Here is a 20101-nt window from a genome sequence, read left to right on the forward strand (position 1 = left end):
ACAGTTGGCTAAGAAAAAACGTGAATGCACTTATCCACAAGTGGATAAGGTCTGAAAGCAGAGCGCACAAACACTGGGAAACGAAAGGTTACTTTTCTCACTGTAGAAAGGTGTGTCTACCAAAATTATGCAGAAAGTAGATGTGAGTCCCTTTAGGGGGAAAATGCCACTGTTACGCCACCAACTGGTGTGCGAAGTCCCGTGAAGCTTTGTACTGTCGTCATCTAGCAATTTTCCCTCTTATTCACAGAAATATAGGTATGGTTCACAGCCCAGGTCCTTATTGAACGACAAGTGGAATGTTCTGATATTAAACTTTTAAAAGATACAGTTTAACTGATTTTTTTATTTTTAGTTGACAGTACTGGAATAACTAAATAATCCATATATCTCCTTAAAGCCTAAAATATAAAATAATTGGAGGAAAATTACACTTTTTGTAAAAATGCAGACTGGACCATCTGACTTTTTTTTTTTAAGTTAATTTTAATTTCCATACATGACAAAAATCACACTGATGATGTAGAAGTCTCAAAAACTCACAGAAAATCTGTGTGTTTGAAACATGATACACTAGGGGTTAAGGGGACATTTATTGGGTTTTTGTGTAGCCCCTCTATTCACCCTCAGCCTTCAGAGCAGAGTTTTTGGATCTCAGGGATTATTTGTACAGTGCATCTGATAGTCACAATGCTTTACTTGTTCCTATATTTCATCATGTTACAGCCTCATTTCAAAATGAGTTAAATTCACAATACTCCGTAATTACAAAGTCATAAAAAGTTTGCTTGAAATTCTTGCAAATAAATTTTAAATAAATAAATAGTATAACATGAGTTTTCACAGCCTTTGCCATGACACAGTTGGCAGCATTGAGCTCAGGTGCACCCTGTTTCCACTGATCATCTGTCTGACGTCTCTTCAGCTTCGGTAATCGACCTGTGGGCAATTCAGTTGACTGGACAGGATTTGGAACTTGTCTATAAAAGATCCCATACCTGACACTGCATATCAGAGAACAAACCAAGCCATGAAATCCAAATTACTACGGGACTGACAGCCCCAACAACCACAGTGGCCTCCATCATCTGTAGATGGAAGAAGTCTGGAACTAGCATGACTCTCCGTAGAGCTGTGTGTCTGGCCAATATCAGCAACTGAGGTCTTCGTGAAAAGCCTGAGTCAGTCAACATGAACCAAAAGAGAGATGGGATAGTCTGATACAACATTAGGCAATATTATTGGTTAGTCAGCTTTAGATGATTCATGCTAATTGCATCCTATTCATGCGTGACTACATTCACCAACTAAGAAGCTGAACTGCATGCTAAGACATGACACAAGCAGTGCCAGGGTGTTCAAGGTTTTAATTTTTTTCAATTTTCTATTAGCTTAGATTCCACATGATTGTTTACAGCGGTTACAACCCAGTTTCTCTGTAGAAAGGGGATTAACATTAATGAACCAGATGGAGAACCACAGATAGTATTTAATAAGTAAAGCTTTAGTTTACTGGACAACCACTGGACACAAATTTTGAGGAACAAAGACTCAAAGTTACCTGTCTCACATTTGAAAGGTCTCAGTTCTTGGAAGTAAAACAACAGTAGACCTCTAACAGGTTCCGTAATTTTTTTCTGTGAAATGCAGGGTGTGGGCACCGATTGGAAGTAAGGGTTTGTCTACCCTAATTAATGCAGAAAGTAGTTGTTAGTCATTTCAGAGGGAAAAGTGACACTGTTATGCAACCAGCCTCATGCTGAACATTGTGGCTATCACCATCTTAGCTTTTGAAACCAGGTTTAATGAGCAACATGCAAATTGCATATCACTAAAACTCTAAAGCATACCAGATTTTACACTTTTTAGTTCATGGATCAATGTATTTCCTGAAACAGGAGTCTTAACTTTACTTTGTTTGTTTACTTTGTCTTTGTCTGTCTAGCTTCAACTTTAATGAATTGTCATACTTTTACTGCTGTCATATTGGGTTTGTCTGCTCAGCACCAGTAACTGGTGAGCACTGTGGAGAATTTAGCGGCTAAGGAGCCTGATATTGCCCTCAAGAGTTGGTAACACTAAGAAAGATGTGAAATATATGGTTCACGATAACATGTGCCATCTGCTTCATCTGTAGGGGGCTATAATGTTTTTGTGACCTGAAACAAAGGTTTTTTGTAAATTTAAAGTTACCTCGAACTGAAAGGTATCTTTAAACTAACCAATGTAAATGTAGTTTAAATGTAACTAGATGTTGATTTAATATTGTAAAAAATAATATATGTAATAGTCACATAAATTTAAGTACAAATTTATGACAATTATTTTTGTCCAGATTGTACAGTATGTCTAAAGTCAAATTAGTCTTTTTTCATAGTGCAAAAACCAAATAGGAAATAAAATTGTGTAAAATCAAGTCTGCATGTCCACATGTGTTTTGTGGACTTGGAGAAGAGATTTGACCATGTCTGTCAGGGTGTTCTATGGGAGATGGATGGGGCTTGAAAGGGCTTGGTCTGCATAGCTGGCAATAAGTTGGACTCATTCCAGGTGGGACTGGATTCCTTCAAGGCTGCCCTTTGTCACTGATTCTGTTTGTCCACTTGGGTGGTCTCACCTCTGCTTTTGGTGGATGATGTGGTTCTGTAGGCATCATCAGGTGGTGGGTTCCAGCTCACACTGGAGGGGTTTGCGGCCGAGTGTAAAGCGGTGAGAATCAGAATCAGCACCAGTACCTTCAAGTCTGAGGCCATTGTCCTCAGCCAGAAAAGGGCTGAGTGCCCACTGCCAGTCAGGGACGAGTTACTGACCCAAGTGACGGAGTTTAAGAATCTTGGGGTCTTGTTCATGAGTGAGAGGAGCAGGAGAACCATAGATGGATTGGTGATGCACTGGTCCGTTGTGGTCAAGAGAGAGCTGAATGTAAATGCAAAGCTCTTGATTTACTGGTTGATCTACGACTCCAACCTAAACTATGATTATAAGCTTTGACCGAAAGAACGTGATTGCGGACACAAGTGCCGGAAATGAGGTTTCTCCGAAGGGTGGCTGGCCTCTCCCTTGGAGATAGGGGGAGTTCAGCTATCTGGGAGGGACTCAGAGAGGAGACGCTACTCCTCTACATTGAAAAGAGCCAGTTGAGGTGGGTCAGGCATCTGACGAGGATGTTTCCTGGGCGCCTCCTGCATGAGGTGTTCTGGGCATGTCCCACCAGGAGTTGGCTCCGTGGCAGACAAAGGACACGCTTTCGGCTGGCCTGGAAACACCTCGGTCTTCTCTTGGACAAGCTGGAGGAGGTTGCGAGGGAGAGCGAGGTCTGGGCTTTTCTAGTTCGGCTGCTGCCCCCGCGATTTTTCTTATTTTTCTTATATTAAAATGTCTCGGTGATTAAATGCATAACTACTTTAGTTACCAACATAAAGAAGAGTTTCACTGCTGTGCCCACTTAAGATCAAAGTGGGCTGGCCCACAATGTAAAATGAGTTTGACATCCCTGGTGTAAGGTCTGTACCTCACAATGTACTTGGTGATGCCTGTTATTGTGAAATGGTGCTATAAACATAGAATTGATATTAAACTGCAGACTAAACTGAGGGATGAAAGACACAGATTATAGTTTTTTATGTTGTTCTGTCCATTATCCACGGTCTGTAGGTAAAAGTGCAAGAGTCAAATATCTGAATCTGGACGTGTTGTTAATATTTTCTTGAGAACTTTATAAGGAGTTTCCCAATTTTAACTGTGGTTCAGTTTGTTTTTATAAAGATATTAGATTACATGTCCAATTCTCACAATAGTAAAGAATCTTGCCAAAAATGGATCCAAATCTGGATGAACTGCAGAGGTTAATCACTTTTAAGCTAGATCAAACTTCACCTCTTGCAAAAAAATTAAAATAAATAAATCCATCTATTTTTTGAGTAATCCTGCTAACAAAGAAAAAACCAAACCCACTGCATGACTTCACTACAAGAGGTGTGATTATTAGACCTGACTGTAACTTGTGGATTACAGTTTGTGATTACTCATGTGATTTAAAATGAGGAAATGCCTGGAAGCATCACACAGTGGGCACAAACACTTGATTAGATGTTTATGCAGTATCTAGACTCTTGTTGATTAAAGTACAATATGCATTAGTTTAAAACAATTACTCATTGATAATTCACAGGTATATTAGTATAATACATTGCACTAATGTGGCCCAATATACAGTCCCCACCATAGTTTTTTATGATGGGGACTGTGATCCCCCCCCCTTCTGAAGGAAGGGGATCACAGTGCATGCTTGCATTCATGGTTCCCTCAATTAACTGTAGCTCCCCAGTGCCAGCAGCAGTCATGCAGCCCCAAACAATGACAACCCACCACCATGCTTGACTGTAGGCAAGACACACTTGTCTTTGTACTCCTCACCTAGTTGCCGCCACACACCCCTGACACCATCTGAACCAAAAAAGTTTATCTTGGTCTCATCAAACCACAGGACGTGGTTCGAGTAATCCATGCCCTTAGTCTGCTTGTCTTCAGCAAACTGTTTGCGGGCCTTCTTGTGCATTATCTTTAGAAGAGGCTTTCTTCATGGACGACAGCCATCAGGCTGATCCTCCACGCCTGGCAGCACTCATACATCTATTTTCAAAAGACAACCTCTGGATATGACACTAACCAGTTTTGGTTAGAGCTACATGATGATCATTTTTGTGCAGTTACAAAATTCACAAATGCAGCTGAGGATTGGCAGACTTCTTTATGCAGTTCTCCAGAGAGCTTACATCACACACGAGCATTGTGTTTATTTGTTACCCTGCCCTTTTGAGGCACAAAACTAAAGTTTGTATAATTTTTCTTTTTATTTTAAGTCTCAGTTTTTAAAGGAGTGAATCTCAACTGTGAGACCAACAACACTGAACATCACACCAAAAAAATCTCAAAGGAGGAGCTGATTGTGAGGCGAGGCCAGCCGTTCACCGTCAAAGTTGAACTGACAGAACCTTTCAAGCCTGACTTTTACCCACTCACCATCACTGCAGTGACAGGTTTGTATGTTATTAAATAGTCCATTTTTATTAGACTTTTTCAAAAGCGTATAACCATGCTGAGAAAGGAAATTTTCTTTTTATCATTGAACACATGCCTAAGACTAACACCCTGTCATTCTGAATAACTGACAGAAACCATGGATGTTTAATTTATAATGTTGAATTAACAATTGATTTATTAGAATGAATTGTTAATTCAAAGTGTCTTTGACTCGTCTTCCTCCCCTAATAAAGATAGCTGCCCCTTCCTGAGCCTGGTTCTGCTGGAGGTTTCTTCCTGTTAAAAGGGAGTTTTTCCTTCCCACTGTTACAAAAGTGCTTGCTCACAGGCTGCGTGTAGTATAGTATACTTTAAAAAGAGGATTCAAATACACAAAACCAGAATCAGGTATTCCAAGCAGAAAGTGGGTTTTATTAATGAGATGATCGAATTAAAAAAGAGAAAAATAAATAAAGATCAAGAATAATAAAAACAGGTGAAACCAATAAGGGTGGGGCAGACTATAAGGGTGAGGAAAATCCCAGATGTGACACGTAAGGGAAAGGCTCTTTTATAAGTAATCTAAGCTTTACTTAAAGGCGTTTGCCAACTAGCACAGTTGGATATGACAGTTGATTTTCTTTTTTTGGGTACACACCTTTCAGTCTTTTGCTGGCATCAGGTTCCAGCTCCATTCCTCAATGAAGCCTGAACTCTCTACGGCAAGCTTTCATTAAATTTCTGTAAATAGTCTTCAATATTAGTTTTCCAGGTTTTCTGAAGAGCATTCAAACCTCTTCTTTGGGTTTTGGCTGCCTTTTGTTCTGTTCTCTCTCAAGATGATCCCAGGCTGCTTGTTGGACCCGGCCGGTGTGACATCTTTGACCAGTTTATGGACCACTGTTTTAAAGCCCTGATTTGTCTAACATGTCAAGGGAACTGACTGAGGAACCGTACTTTTCTAATAGGGACTTGTCAATCACAGAGCAGATCCACCCTCAAACATATCTAGCTTATCATTGTTTTTGACGATAATGAAGAAAAAACGTATAACAGGAACATTTTGTTGGATTCAGTAAAACTTGAACATAGGAACTGAGAGTATAAACTCATTAGAAAAGTGTTTACTTATTGCTGTTTTCTTATACTGTTCTTTGCAACTCCACTTTTTTTTTAGCAGTTGCCCCCTGCTGGCCATTAGAAATAATGCAGATATAACTCAGTTTTTCTTCTTTACATCTTTCATGTAGACTCTTTGGTTAAAATTAGTAGCTTGAAGGTATTGTATTGTTATGTTATTGATCTCTGTGAATCCTCTCTACAGGAGAAAATCCATCTGAGGACCTCGGGACAAAGTCATGCTTTGGTATCCCTGACAAAATCCAGCGTTCACCGTCAGCAGAGGCAGTGTGGAAGGTGGAGCTGGAGAAGAGATCCTATCCACTAACAGGCTCCTTAAATTTGACCATTACCCCTCCAGCTGACGCTCCAATCGGAGAGTACAACTTAACTACCAGATATAGGGACGAGGAAACACTGTTGGCAAATCTGGTAGTGCTCTTCAATCCCTGGTGTCCTGGTAGGTTTGTTATCTTTTTGTCTGCCCACCTGTTTGACTAACTGTCCATCAACACTGTTCATCTGTTGATGGGTTTTCATTAAAAAAAAACCCCAAAAAAACAACAACTACCAATCACTGATCTGCCTGTCTCATGTTTTTACCCAGATCCCTGTCTCTCTTTAGATGATTCAGTGTCTATCTGTGATGAGGCAGAGACACAGGAGTATGTGATGAATGAACATGGCATAATCTACAAAGGAAGTGGAGACTACCTCATATCTATTCACTGGGACTTTGGGCAGGTATAAATATTTTTTTTAAAATCATGATAATAATCTTCTATGTAATAACCTACAACCCTGCAGTTTAAGATAAGCTGCTCTCTTCCTGTCCAGTTTGAAGAGGACATGGCAAAGATTTGTCTGAAGATCTTAGATGTCAACCCAAAGCACCTGGAAAACCCAGCTAAGGATGCTTCTGCTCACTGTAACCCCATCTATCTCAGCCGTGTGGTCAGCGCCATGGTAGGATATATGCTCCGTGTGTCATTTGCCTAGAACATTTCTGCAAGAAGGTGATTTGAAGTGTTTAACATAAAATATAAGGCATTAGGGTAAAATACGAACGCAATATAAAATGAAGGAATAATTAAAAAGTATAGAAAGAAGGAAGCAAATGAAAAATGAAAAAGGGAGTTAGAAGTAGAGTAAATTAAAGGAAGGAAGAAAATAAGTAAGATGTGAAGATAGAAGGGATAAATAAGAAGGAAGGAAGATGTATGTATTTTCCCCTAATTTATATATTTTGACATAATTTATAACAAGTTGTTGGAAGTACATTTTAATTTTTTCATTCATTAGTTTATTTTACGGTGAGCAGCTTGGCAAACCAGAAGAACAGCTCTTTCAGTATTATTTATACGACAAATTGAGAGCTGGCCAAAGAAGCCAACAAACATAAATGGTCCTGTTTTCATTATATAGGAAATATAGCTTGCTGTTAACTAATGGTTCACAGTCATTTTGAGAGGGGACAATGCTCACATGTATAAATCACATTATGAGAGAGAACTTTGCATTCCTTTTTTCTTCCAGATCAACAGTGGAGATGAATATGGCTTCCTGGGGGGACGGTGGGCAGGTCCATTTTGGGGTGGGGATGAACCCTCTCACTGGTCTGGCAGCTATCACATCCTGAAGCGCTGGCACAACATCGGCTGCCACCCAGTCAAATATGGACAGTGCTGGGTATTTGCTGGCGTGATGTGTTCAGGTATATATACATGCTCAGTAACACAAACTCCATTATGGCCGGACAGGGTTCTAGTTCTACATGCACTAAACGGTTACTTTGCTGGGTACATCTGATAGACTGTTCGTTAATGCAGATATCTAAGCAGCCAATCACATGGCAGCAACTAAATTGATTTAGGCATGTAGACATAGAAAAGCAGACATGGTAGTTCAAAATGAATCATCAGAATGAGGAAGGAAAGATGATGACTTGAAGTGAGATGGTTGATGATGCCAGAATCGCTGGTTTGAGTATCCCACAAACTGCTGATCTATTGGGATTTTCACACACAAACATCTCTGTTTTATAGAAAATGGTCGGCAAAACAGATAATATCCAGTGCGCACCAGTTTCTGGGAGAAAATGCCCTGTTTTAAGAGGTCAGAAGAGAATGGCCGCAGTGCTTAGTGCAAATTGGAGTACAAAAACAACTAAAATAACCACATGTGGTTATATGTGGTTCTGTCATCTGTCTTTTCCTGACACTTTCCATCACTGGGGGAGTGCAACCCCAGCTAGTGGCTTAACAATAAGAACAACAACATTTAAAAATAAAATGAAAAACTAATGTGCAATTTGAGAAATTTCTCATTGACTTTTTTTTCTTTGTGTTTGTGGTTCCAGTAATGCGTCTGTTGGGCATCCCATGCCGTGTGGTCACCAACTATCAGTCAGCTCATGACAGCAACAAGAATCTGATCATTGATGTGTACCATGCTGACTATGGGGTCAGAGAGAACGAGACCAAGGACAGTGTCTGGTAAGATGACACAAGCTCATATGGCTTATACACACACACACACACACACACACACACACACACACACACATTTCAGAGTTCCTGTTGTATCACTTCATTAGTATTTTAATATTTACTTTTCTCTCAAAGTGTGAATTTTATGTCTAACTGTTAGACATAGACCTTTTTTACTTTATTTTGAATAAGTTAACCAAATCAGTTAACGAATAAAAGCTCATCCAATCCACCATGTCAGTTTGAAATGTTCTCCCTCATATATGTAGTTTGAGAATCATACAGTCATGTTTGACTCTTAGGAAATAAAATCATCAATCGCTTTTTATACTTTAAAGTAGAGCTTTTCATGTCTGAGTAATGTAAACACACACACTGTATGAAACAATAAAAGTAAACTGGATATGAGCTGTACTGCAGCTGAAGATGACATCAAACCTTGCTAACAGCTGTGATGGTAAAACTGTATTTTGTAATTTTTTCTTGTGCATACAAAAGGCATGAAACACACTGATCACAGTCTGATTATGAAACCCAGACCATTAATAGCCAAAGGCTATAAACTAGCTGTGTTTCATGCTCTTTATATTAAATGCAGTTTGAATAAACAAAAACACACACACACACACACACACACACACACACACACACACACACACACACACACACACACACACAACTTAGTCGGACTTTAATTTTTGGAAAAAAAACAAACAATGGACATTACCTACAAAAAATCTAAAAAATCTGAAGCTAAACATGATGCATATTACACCTGGTACACAAGAACTCATACCTTATTACACTATTTGTGGTGCTGCAGGTATCCAAGCCAAAGGACGGTCAGGACGTGAGTCTGAAGCTGGTGCTGAACAGTGAGAGCAGCACTGCCAGGCCTGTGTCCATCAAAATCAGCGTCCAGGCCATGAGATACAATGGCTCACCGGTTGAAAACATCCAGAGTGAGGTGAAGGAAGGGACACTGCTGCCTGGGAAAGGTGGGTCTCTGGACACAAGTACTTTGTTTAATTCTTAGACTAGACATAGCTCAATACCAGATTGACAGTGAAACGTGAAAATGAATCCATCTGTAGGTCATATGAGACACAGCAACAATTATGAACCTCTCTCTCTATCTGCTCCAGATCTGTCCATCCCTTTTTTATTCCCCTTCTTGGTGTACCATGAGCACATGGTGGACTGTGAGAGCATGAAGATTTCAGCTATGGTCACAGATAAGCTGGAGCCGAAAAATGTGTACCTAGCAGTGAATGATGTCATTCTGTTGGATCCTCCAATCTCCATCACATAGCTGTCACATAAGCTCATTGCTGCTGGTATCTCCTGTTTTACTTGGTTTAATGCTAAATATAAAGATAAATATATAATATAATATACAGAAATGTAAAGTAAAAGTCTACAGGTATGCCAGCAGCTGCTTGAGGCTGTTCTTGGGTTTAGCAGTACTTTAAGCAAATAATACATAAATAACTATATTTGGTATGTTAATTTTTCCCAATGAGAATGTATTGATGAGAAGCAGAATTTACTCTGACGCGATCATCATCTTCTCATGTGTTAGAAGGATAAAGGCTTATAAACAAAAACAAAAAAATGTGTCACTCCTGATGGACGTGCATTTGAATGTAATTGGGTATTTAGTGTTTTAATGTCCACCAGTGTCCATGTTTATCCATTAAGGATGGGACATTTCAATTTCAATGAGTAAATCCGTAAAAAGTAACTCTAAAAATACTTTAGTAGCTTTAAAAAGCAATGTGATAAGAGATTAATAAGAGATGTTTTTTTCTTTACTTTCATTTAGTGATTTTCCAGAAGAAACTTTTTTGAGACTGGCTCCAAAAGGGAGTCTATCCAAACAGACTACTGTGTTAAATTGTCTGTATCATTGTGGGGTCTTTACCTTATAATGTAAAGTGCCTTTAGACAGCTGTTGTTGTGTTTCATGTGTAAAAAGCACTAATTATACTATTACTGGTTTATTATAATCACTGTTTTTGTTTGTTTTGTTTAATTGCATTAATGGTTAAAGCACTGTTGAATGCAGATCTGTTCAGGTGTGACCTCGCACCACAGGCTTGTGCTTCTGGACAGAAAGTGCATCATTGCTGTTTCACAAAAATGTCTAATTTATTTGTATTATATGTCATCATTGGCACCATGTACACTGTTATAAAAGCTCACACTACTGTTTTAAGCTGTTACTTACAGCAATGCTAATGTCAAAACTAAAGTTTGCATAACATAAAGAATGTGGCTAAACCTGATATACAGACAGCAAACTGAAAAACAGACAGACAGACAGACACACACACACACACACACACACACACACACACACACACACACACACACACACACACACACACACACACACACACACACACACTGCAACAATACAACAGTAATATTTGCTGTCAGACAGGCTTGTCATCTCCCAAAGGAACTGGAGCTCTTAAGTGTTTATTAGGTGCCTCCCTGTGGCTGAGAAGTAAACTGAAGAACTACACCAGTCTGTTCTATTTGCACTGCGTAGATCCCCCCCCCCCGAATATATAAATAAAATGAGTATTAGTTGTCATTTCTCTCTTAAAATGTGGACACTAAATTGAAATCTCTTTTTCAAGAGAGACCTGACCAAGATGGAAGCACACCTAGAACAGCAATAAATAAATAAATAAATTCTTTATTTTGTGTAGTATTTTATTCTCCTAAATAACTTTCTGTATATTGTTTATGTGATCAAAATACACTGAAACAATCTTTACAAGTAAACATAACATTTTGATCATTAAGAAAAAAAACTAACTAATTAATTTAATTTAAGTGAAGATTTAAGAGCAATCACATGGGCCAAAAGTACTTTTTTATGAATTGATAATTCATAATAACCAGTTCTGATAATTTCAAGTTCTGGTACAACAAATTTTGATTGGATTTTATTTTGAAGCCATTAAAATGAGTAAATGATATTACAATTGTTCAAACACAGAATTACAACTATTTAAAATTTCCTTTTATTAGTTGTAAAATATGGAGATGTCATGAAAGGTTCAATAAGTCAGACAGGTTCAAGTATATATAAAGCTTCTTCAGTATGATTGATAAATTGACTAAAGGAAGAGGAAAAAATTCAATCTACATATAAAATTAGACCATTTAGACCATATAATTAGACATGTAGACGGTTGGTGTGACAGAGGAGGATGCTGGCGATAGGGTTAGATGGAGGCAGATGATCCGCTGTAATAACACATAAAGGGAACAGCTAAGAAGTCTGTACTGCAGTAAAGTCATTTCTAATTTTATACTAAACTTATACTATACAAATGCAGTGAATAATATTCTTGAATGTATTTATTTGTCCAATTATATTGCAAAAAATTAAGAAAGCTATGTTTATGCCTAAACTGATGTTGCCTTACATAAATAGATTGATTTCCAGTTTTTACCTCACATTCAAGTACAGCTTTATTATTTAACACTGGTATCAGTAGATATCTGAATCCAAGCCCATTATCTATTCATGATTTGAATCCTGGGTTGTGCGAAATCCTAGAAATACACCTTGGGCTACACGGGTATTTTTGAAAACGGAGATTTTCCGTTTTCGTTTAAAAGAAATAATCCCGTCCACACGTAAACGCAGAAATGAAGGAAAACGCTGCTAGGAACATGCCAAAGCAACAGGTGGCGATATATTCCTAACCGTGCAGAAATGTTGGCCAATCAGAAGTCTAGAAGCCTCGGTGGGAAATAGTAAACAAGGATGGGACATAGAAGCAGAACCGAGTCGTATGTGTGGAGGGACAGTAACTGTGTGTATATGTAAGCATTTAAACACTGCAGAGAGTAGAATTAACAGTAACAGTATTGTAGAAATTCATTTCACCGAAACAATAACGTGGCGCACAGTGTAACGTCAAAAAAGGCGCACACCTTTGACGCTCGCCCAGGGCGCCAAACAGGCTGGGACCGCTACTGCTCTGGAGTGACAAATCCTGTTTCTCCATTTTGCAATCCAATGGACAAGTCTGGGTTTGGCAGTTGTCGGAGAAGGGTACTCGTCTGACTGCTTTGTGCCAAGTGTAAAGTGTGGTAGAGCAGGGAGTTAGGATCACCCTCTTAGTTCTGGTCAAAATAAACTTATGCTTGGTATGCTTCAGCATGTCAACATGTCTTTACATTCAATTGTGGCAGCAGCTGTAGCAGTATTACAGTTAAACCGGCAGGTGGCGATGTTGTTCTCCCAGTTTAACCACACCTGTGTGTATCATTATCATAACCTGTTTCATCAAAACCAATCAAATATTCCACATTTAATTAGAAATATGTGTGAATTAGATTAAAAAAAAGAAAGAAAGAAAGAAAGAAAGAAAGAAAGAAAGAAAGAAAGAAAGAACAAACAACAACCTGAGGGCCAGCACACATTCAGCAACGTACTCAATGATGAAAGAAGATGAAATTCAACTAATGCAGGTCAGAGAACAATCGGCAGGTGCTGTATGTGCAGTCCAGAGTAAGCATTCAAAAACACGTGGGTGGAGCATCTGAACATCTGATCATACCTGATCATTTTCTGTTGCATTTTTCTGGGTTAGATTAAACCTGAATATTATTAGTTCATGTCCATGTTTGGCACGGTGGTTTCTTTCTATAAGTGATATGAAAATAAATTGTTTATCATTGTCACAACCCTTCCAGATCCAGTCATGTGTGAGTGGAGTCAAAGCTGACCTGGATTCAGTTTGTAGATGATGCAGTCGATCACAACCTGCAGAAAGCCAAAGCCCTCATTCAGCAGGACAGCTAGCGTATCTGTGCATTTAGGAGTGTTTCTGTTGTTGTTGTTTCCTATTTTTTTTTCCTTTGGTGCCTATGTGAGGAATGATGGGTTTATGTGTCTATGTGGGTGGGGTACATATAAAAAAAATGTGTGCACGCAGAAAAACAATTAAGAGGGAGGAGTCCTTACATGGATTATGTGGCTTAGAGTAAAACATTGGACTATTCTGAAGTGGCATTTTATGAGCCCTAATTTAAATCCTGTTAAACATCTATGGAAGGAGCTGAAACATGAAGTCTGGAGGAGGCACCCTTCAAAACTGAGACCTCTTGTGAGAAATGGTCCAAAATACACCATATTGTCAAATCTATTAAATCATATATTCAAATCATTGAATTCAAGTCTTCCAATCACTTCCATGGCCACAGATATAAAAATTAACATGCCACCAATGGACTCAGTGTTCTCTGGAGTGACAAATCCTGTTTCTCCATTTTGCAATCCAATGGATGAGTCTGGGTTTGGCAGTTGTCAGGAGATGGGTACTTGTCTGACTGCTTTGTGCCAAGTGTAAAGTGTGGTAGAGCAGGGAGTTAGGATCGCCCTCTTAGTTCCGGTCAAAATGAACTTATAATTCTTCAGCATACCAAGACATTTTGGACGATATCGTGCAACAATTTCATTTCATATCAAATTCCTTGTGGTTATGAAATGACCTGCCACAGTTTGGATGGTCCCTTCCTTTTCCAGCACGGCTGGACACCAGTGCACACAGTAAGGTCCTTAAAGACATGGATGAGCAAGTTTGGCTTGTATTAGTCCTGACATCAACCCAATACTACAGTTTTGGATTAGAGTAGAACTTGTGAGGCAGGCATTCTGGTCCAACATCAGTGTCTGACCTCACAAATGTGCTTCTGGAAGAATGGTCAAAAATTCCCAGCACAACACAAAGTTGCCATATTTTATCAAAGTTTAAAACACTTAATTAAGAATGAGGGTGCAGAAAAGCCTAAATGTAATATCCTTGTATGATGACACATGGTCTCAGACAATTCATACATGACCCAGCATTTTTCAAATGCAAACTTTCTTATTATAAGTTACCACAGCTGCCAGAAAGGGACATATTTCTGGCTAATCCTAATCAGTGGTCGTGGGTATCTCTCTGGAGTTGCTGCATGGAGGGTGTAACATCTATGATAAGTGGTAAGGCTTGTGTCCAGGTGTGGATTAAGCCATCCTTAGCTTCCAGGTTAGGAAAAGAGGAGCAGAAGATATTCAAATACATCTCTCCACAGCTGCTGATGAATTCAACAAAAACAAGAAACAGTTTGTTAAAAACACCTGCAGGTATATTTCACCACTGATTTATCAGTGACATCCATTTACTCAAAAATTACTAATAAGTGGATCACTGGATTATACAGTTTACAATTTCAACAGTGTACTCTATAAAATGTAACTATATGCCAGATGTGGTGTGTTGCTTGTGTGATTTTTTAAAAGGACTCTACAAAACTTTACAGTACTCATGCTACTTTACCAAACTTTTGATAGCAAGGTGCGCAGTTCCTGCTTTAAATGCATTCACTCTTTAGATTCAGAAATCTAAGCGTTCAGATTTTGAACCATCCAGAAATAGGTGCGCCCGTATATTAAAATAAATGGACTTCAGTCAATAGAGAACTAAGAGCTATTTTTCTAATCACCCTGTCTCAGTTCTTCTAACTCTAAGCCTCACAAAGGTATGCAGTAACATCTGGACTGATGAGTTTACAGACAGCATTTTAATCATGAGTTTAAAGGCCGTAGGTTGCAACTATTGCTCTAACACTGTGTATAAAGTAACAGGTCAAATTTTCATAATCTAACATGATCTGAAAAGCGTGGGGCTATATGCGGTGATGTTAGCATTAGCCAAGTCAGCACGTTACCTTCAACAGGTGGTCAGGCTGTCTTCAGGCCCACACTCGGAGCCTCAGCTCTCCATTTGACTGAAGAGTCCCTTCATTCTTCATCTTTGTTGGTTAGAGTGTAAATACCAAGGCTGATGACCTTTGTATAAGCACACACATGTTTTAGCAGTGCAAACCTGCACAGCCAAAAGGCGGGCAGCAAGAATGTGTCTGTCTAACCAATTTGAGCAGGGGTGCTGAAGTAGGGATGCATCTAAAAGCTGCCGGATAGTAGCTATCGGGGACTGGGATTGGGCACCCCTGAATTACAGAGCTCTTTGCATCGCATCGCACGGCTGATTTGCATTATTTTGGTATTTTGGAAATGGGATAACTAACCCAATAGTTAATCTGTTAGCTACTCCAGCAGTTAATCCCAAAGCCAATCCATTTGCTAATATAATAACGAATCTGTGAGCTAACAGGAAAAGGAAATGTAGTGAGAAAATGGATTCTCAAATGAGAAGAGGATTTGATATTTTAAATGTCAGAAATACATTGTTGATTTTTGAATCCATTTACTTATTTTTATTTTTTTAAATTTCATTTTAAAAAACACTATCATGGTTTGAAGTCAGGTGACTCCTTGTTTAGGTTTTGTTTATTCTATGTTCTGGGATTTTGTGGGATTTTTTGTGGTTTTGTCTTTTGTATTTCATGTTCCTTAGTTATTCTTTAGCACCTCTGTGATTTTCCAGCCTTTAGATTTAGTCTCTGTGCCTCCTCCATGTGTGTTAGGCCGTTTTTCTGGTTTGAATGTTAGTTCCATGTTTCTAGTTTCAGTTTTCGTTTCCCAGTGTTTTTTTTCTTCTAGTTCTCATATTCTGGGTTTAGTTTTTTTGTGTGTGTGAATTTTTGTTTATGGACAATTCTCCTAGCAATAAAGCTGCCAATTTGAATTCACCTTTTGCATTTGAGTCCTGCATTTTAGAGATGGGCGGATTGATCCAAATATCGATAGTATACCAACACTATTATTGGTATCGGATGGATACTAACACAATTGGATCAATACTTTGCTTTTATCCTTCAAGTTCAGTATGTAGCCCGCTGAACTGTATTAATTATTTCTTTGGAAAAAGTTAACCTCAAACATGCACTATGAAAAATGGCCAAACCTTTTTGTGTGCTTTAGAGACAGAAATATTTACATTCCAGGTCTCCAAAAACCCAGTTTCAAAACACATGAAAAGCTGAAAGGTATGTTTTGTTGAGTTAATTAATTATTGTTAAAAGTAACATTCATCAGTGATATAGTGGTGATTAAAATGTGTTCAGAATTCGCAAATTCATCTCATAAGTCGTTGCACACTAATCACAATTAGCTGCCTGAATAACTCTCGTGTGGCTCTCCTGTTTGGCTTCTCTTGTCCTTGTCTAGTCTTGTCTAACTCTCAGAAACTCTCTCCGTCTTGTTCTCTAAATCACGAACTTATGGATTTGATCAATTGGTCTCTTAACGCAATTGACATTTGTTGCTGGATACACGATGGACAACTGGGAGAAGTAGCAGGTTATGTGTCTGGCAACACTCTCAATGGAGGACGTTGAAGACATCTAGCTATTGGGAACCATGATTATCATGATGTTGATTGGAGCTGGCACGGCCCTGGCTTAACTGAGGTGTGATTATGGACATGACTGCAATTTGTGGATTACAGTTTGTGATTTTTAAAACCTGTGTGCTTACTTAAAAATGTACAGACTACTTGTAACATCATTTAAACAGAGTAAACGCCTGCAAACATCACACAGTGAGCATGAAGTTGGATTAGCAACACTGCCTCATCAATCCATGAGGCAGCGATGATTTTGAACCAGTGTTACCAGATCTTTGAAGCTGATTCAATTCCAAGACATAGTTAGGTTACATATCAACTTGTACTTCCTTGTTCTGAACTGAGAAGAACTGGCCTTTCCTTCCCCTCATCAAGAATTCATTTGCTAAGAAAAAGTCTCTCAGTCTTTCAACATATTCAGTCCAGTTGATGTCTCCCTCAGCGAAATATGTGAGCGAGTTCGATCGTATCCACAGTGCTAACTAACTGTAAACTGCTACTTCAAGCCCAAGCTCACAACAAACTGCTTTTTTTCTTTTGTTTTTTATTCTCGTCGTCAAAAAGGTGTTATCTCAGGATAATGATAAATGGAAAGTTATGCACCTTTGTAGAACTTTTAATGATTTTTTTTCTTGTTGCTTCTACAGGAAGCCACATCACTTACAGCTGCGTGCTCTGCCAAGCCCAAAGGTTCCAGGATGCAGCACCCACAAACACAGTCACTCTCTTTATATTGGTAAATAGTCTTCCCAAAGCTTCCTGGTTCCTACTCTGGTGAAGTTAATCACTTTTAAACTTGATCAAACTCCACCTTTTGCAAAGATTGTCATCTAAATCCATCTATTGTCTCCATGGAGAAACTCCACACTGGTGAAAAAAGAAAAAAGAGAGTGTAGGAAAGCTGAGCGCAGATGGAGAAAAACAAACCTCCAGGTTCATTATGACATTTATAAAGAGAAACTTTACAATTATAATTTACAACTGAGGAGTGCAAGGAGGTCCTACTTCTCTGACATCATCACTAAAAACAGCCATAATGCTCGGGTCTTATTTTCTACAGTTGACAGGCTAACAAACCCTCCTGTGTCAGTGGCAGCTGAACTTCATTCGACCATGGCCTGCAATGACTTTGCCAAATTCTTCACTGAAAAAATCCAAAAAATTAGACAAGCAATTGGTACATCAACAGCAGATCCAGGATATGTACTGTGTCCACCAAAAAACTGTTTAAACACCATGAAACAGTTTCAACCTATTAACAGCAAAGACCTGGAGGACATCTTAGGTAAACTGAACTCCTCCTCCTGCTGTTTAGATGTCCTGCCAACAAGTTTTTTCAAAAAGGTCTCAAAGACTTTAGAGTCAGACCTGTTACAGATCGTCAACTTTTCTTTATTATCAGGTGTGTTTCCAGAATCACTAAAAACTGCTGTAATCAAACCTATACTGAAAAAGGACAATCTTGACAAGACACAAATGAACAACTACAGGCCGATCTCAAATCTCCCGTTTTTAAGTAAGATCATTGAAAAAGCAGTTTCTCAACAGCTCAGTTACTTCTTAAAACAGAATAATTGCTACGATGCCTTCCAGTCAGGTTTTAGACAGAACCACAGCACTGAAACCGCTCTGACCAAAGTGTTTAATGACATATGTCTGAATACAGACAGTGGAAAAATGTCAGTCCTAGTTTTACTGGATCTCAGTGCAGCATTTGATACAGTTGACCACAACATATTACTCAAACGACTGGAGAACTGGACAGGTCTTTCAGGAACTGTACTAAACTGGTTCAAAACATACGTAGAAAACAGGAAATACTTTGTATCAATAGGTAACTTCACATCTGAGCAGACAAGTATCACATGTGGAGTTCCCCAAGGTTCCATCTTGGGACCCCTTCTGTTTAACATCTACATGCTCCCACTGGCACAGATTATAAACAACAACAAAATAAACTATCACAGCTATGCAGATGACACACAAATATATATCACAATGTCACCAGGAGACCGAGGCCCTGTACAGGCTCTTGGTAAATGCATTGAGGAAATCAATGACTGGTTGTGCCACAATTTTCTCCAGCTAAACAAAAACAAAACTGAGGTAATAGTCTTTGGCGCCAAAGAAAAACGATTACAGGTCACCAGAGAACTTCAATCTATACATCTAAAAACCACAAACCAGGCGAGAAATTTGGGTGTAGTGATGGATGCAGACCTAAACTTAGAAAAACACATTAAGACAATAACAAAGTCAGCTTACTATCACCTCAAGAATATATCAAGGATAAAAGATCTGATGTCTCAACAGGACCTGGAAAAACTAGTCCATGCATTCATCTTTAGTAGGCTTGATTACTGTAACAGCATCTTTACAGGTCTACCTAAAAAATCAGTCAGACAACTACAGCTCATTCAGAACTCTGCTGCTCGAGTCCTCACTAAGACCAAAAAAGTGGACCACATCAGTCCAGCTCTGAGGTCCTTACACTGGCTGCCTGTCCGTCAGAGGATAGACTTTAAAGTTCTGATGCTGGCCTATAAAGCTCTGAATGGTTTAGGACCAAAATACATCAATGACCTCCTGACCCAGTATGAACCATCCAGATCCCTCAGGTCATCTGGATCCGGTCTTTTATCAGTTCCCAGAGTCAGAACCAGACACGGAGAAGCTGCATTCAGCTTTTATGCTCCTTATATCTGGAACGAACTCCCAGAAAGCCTCAGATCAGCTGAAACACTCAGTTTATTTAAATCCAGGTTGAAGACTCACCTGTTCTCAGCTGCATTTGAATAAAGCACCAAATCCACACTTTAAGCTTAAATTTCAAAACTTACATTTAACTACTGATTTTATCTACTGTTCTGATTTTATCTACTGTTCTGATTTTATCTGTTTTGATTTTATATACTGTTTTGTTTGTTTGTTTGTTAATTAGTTAGTTAGTTTATTTGCTTGTTTTAATCAATTTTAAATCATGCTTTTTATTTGTTCTTGTTTCTAATGTCTCTGTAAAGCACTTTGAATCACCTTGTTGTTGAATTGTGCTATACAAATAAACTTGCCTTGCCTTGCCTTGCCTATTGTTTTGAGTAATCCTGCTAACAAAAAAACCAAACCCATTGTATGAACTCACTACCAAAA

The 20101-nt window shown here is 38.7% G+C and overlaps 1 pseudogene across 1 annotated transcript; it reads left to right on the top strand.

Annotated features, from left to right (window-relative positions):
• Positions 1-3202: 3202 nt before the first annotated feature.
• Positions 3203-17592, top strand: LOC147331020 (protein-glutamine gamma-glutamyltransferase 2-like; annotated as a pseudogene). Its single transcript, XR_015129209.1, has 9 exons — positions 3203-3314; positions 4863-5039; positions 6347-6601; positions 6767-6885; positions 6979-7107; positions 7678-7855; positions 8501-8636; positions 9454-9628; positions 9776-17592. The product of XR_015129209.1 is annotated as a protein-glutamine gamma-glutamyltransferase 2-like (transcript).
• Positions 17593-20101: the final 2509 nt, after the last annotated feature.

The sequence above is a fragment of the Aulonocara sp. 'chitande type north' Nkhata Bay genome, linkage group LG5 (assembly GCF_057382095.1).
Source record: "Aulonocara sp. 'chitande type north' Nkhata Bay isolate Kocher_YH1m ecotype deep benthic linkage group LG5, A_spYH_male_GT1.1, whole genome shotgun sequence".
NCBI lineage: Eukaryota > Metazoa > Chordata > Actinopteri > Cichliformes > Cichlidae > Aulonocara > Aulonocara sp. 'chitande type north' Nkhata Bay.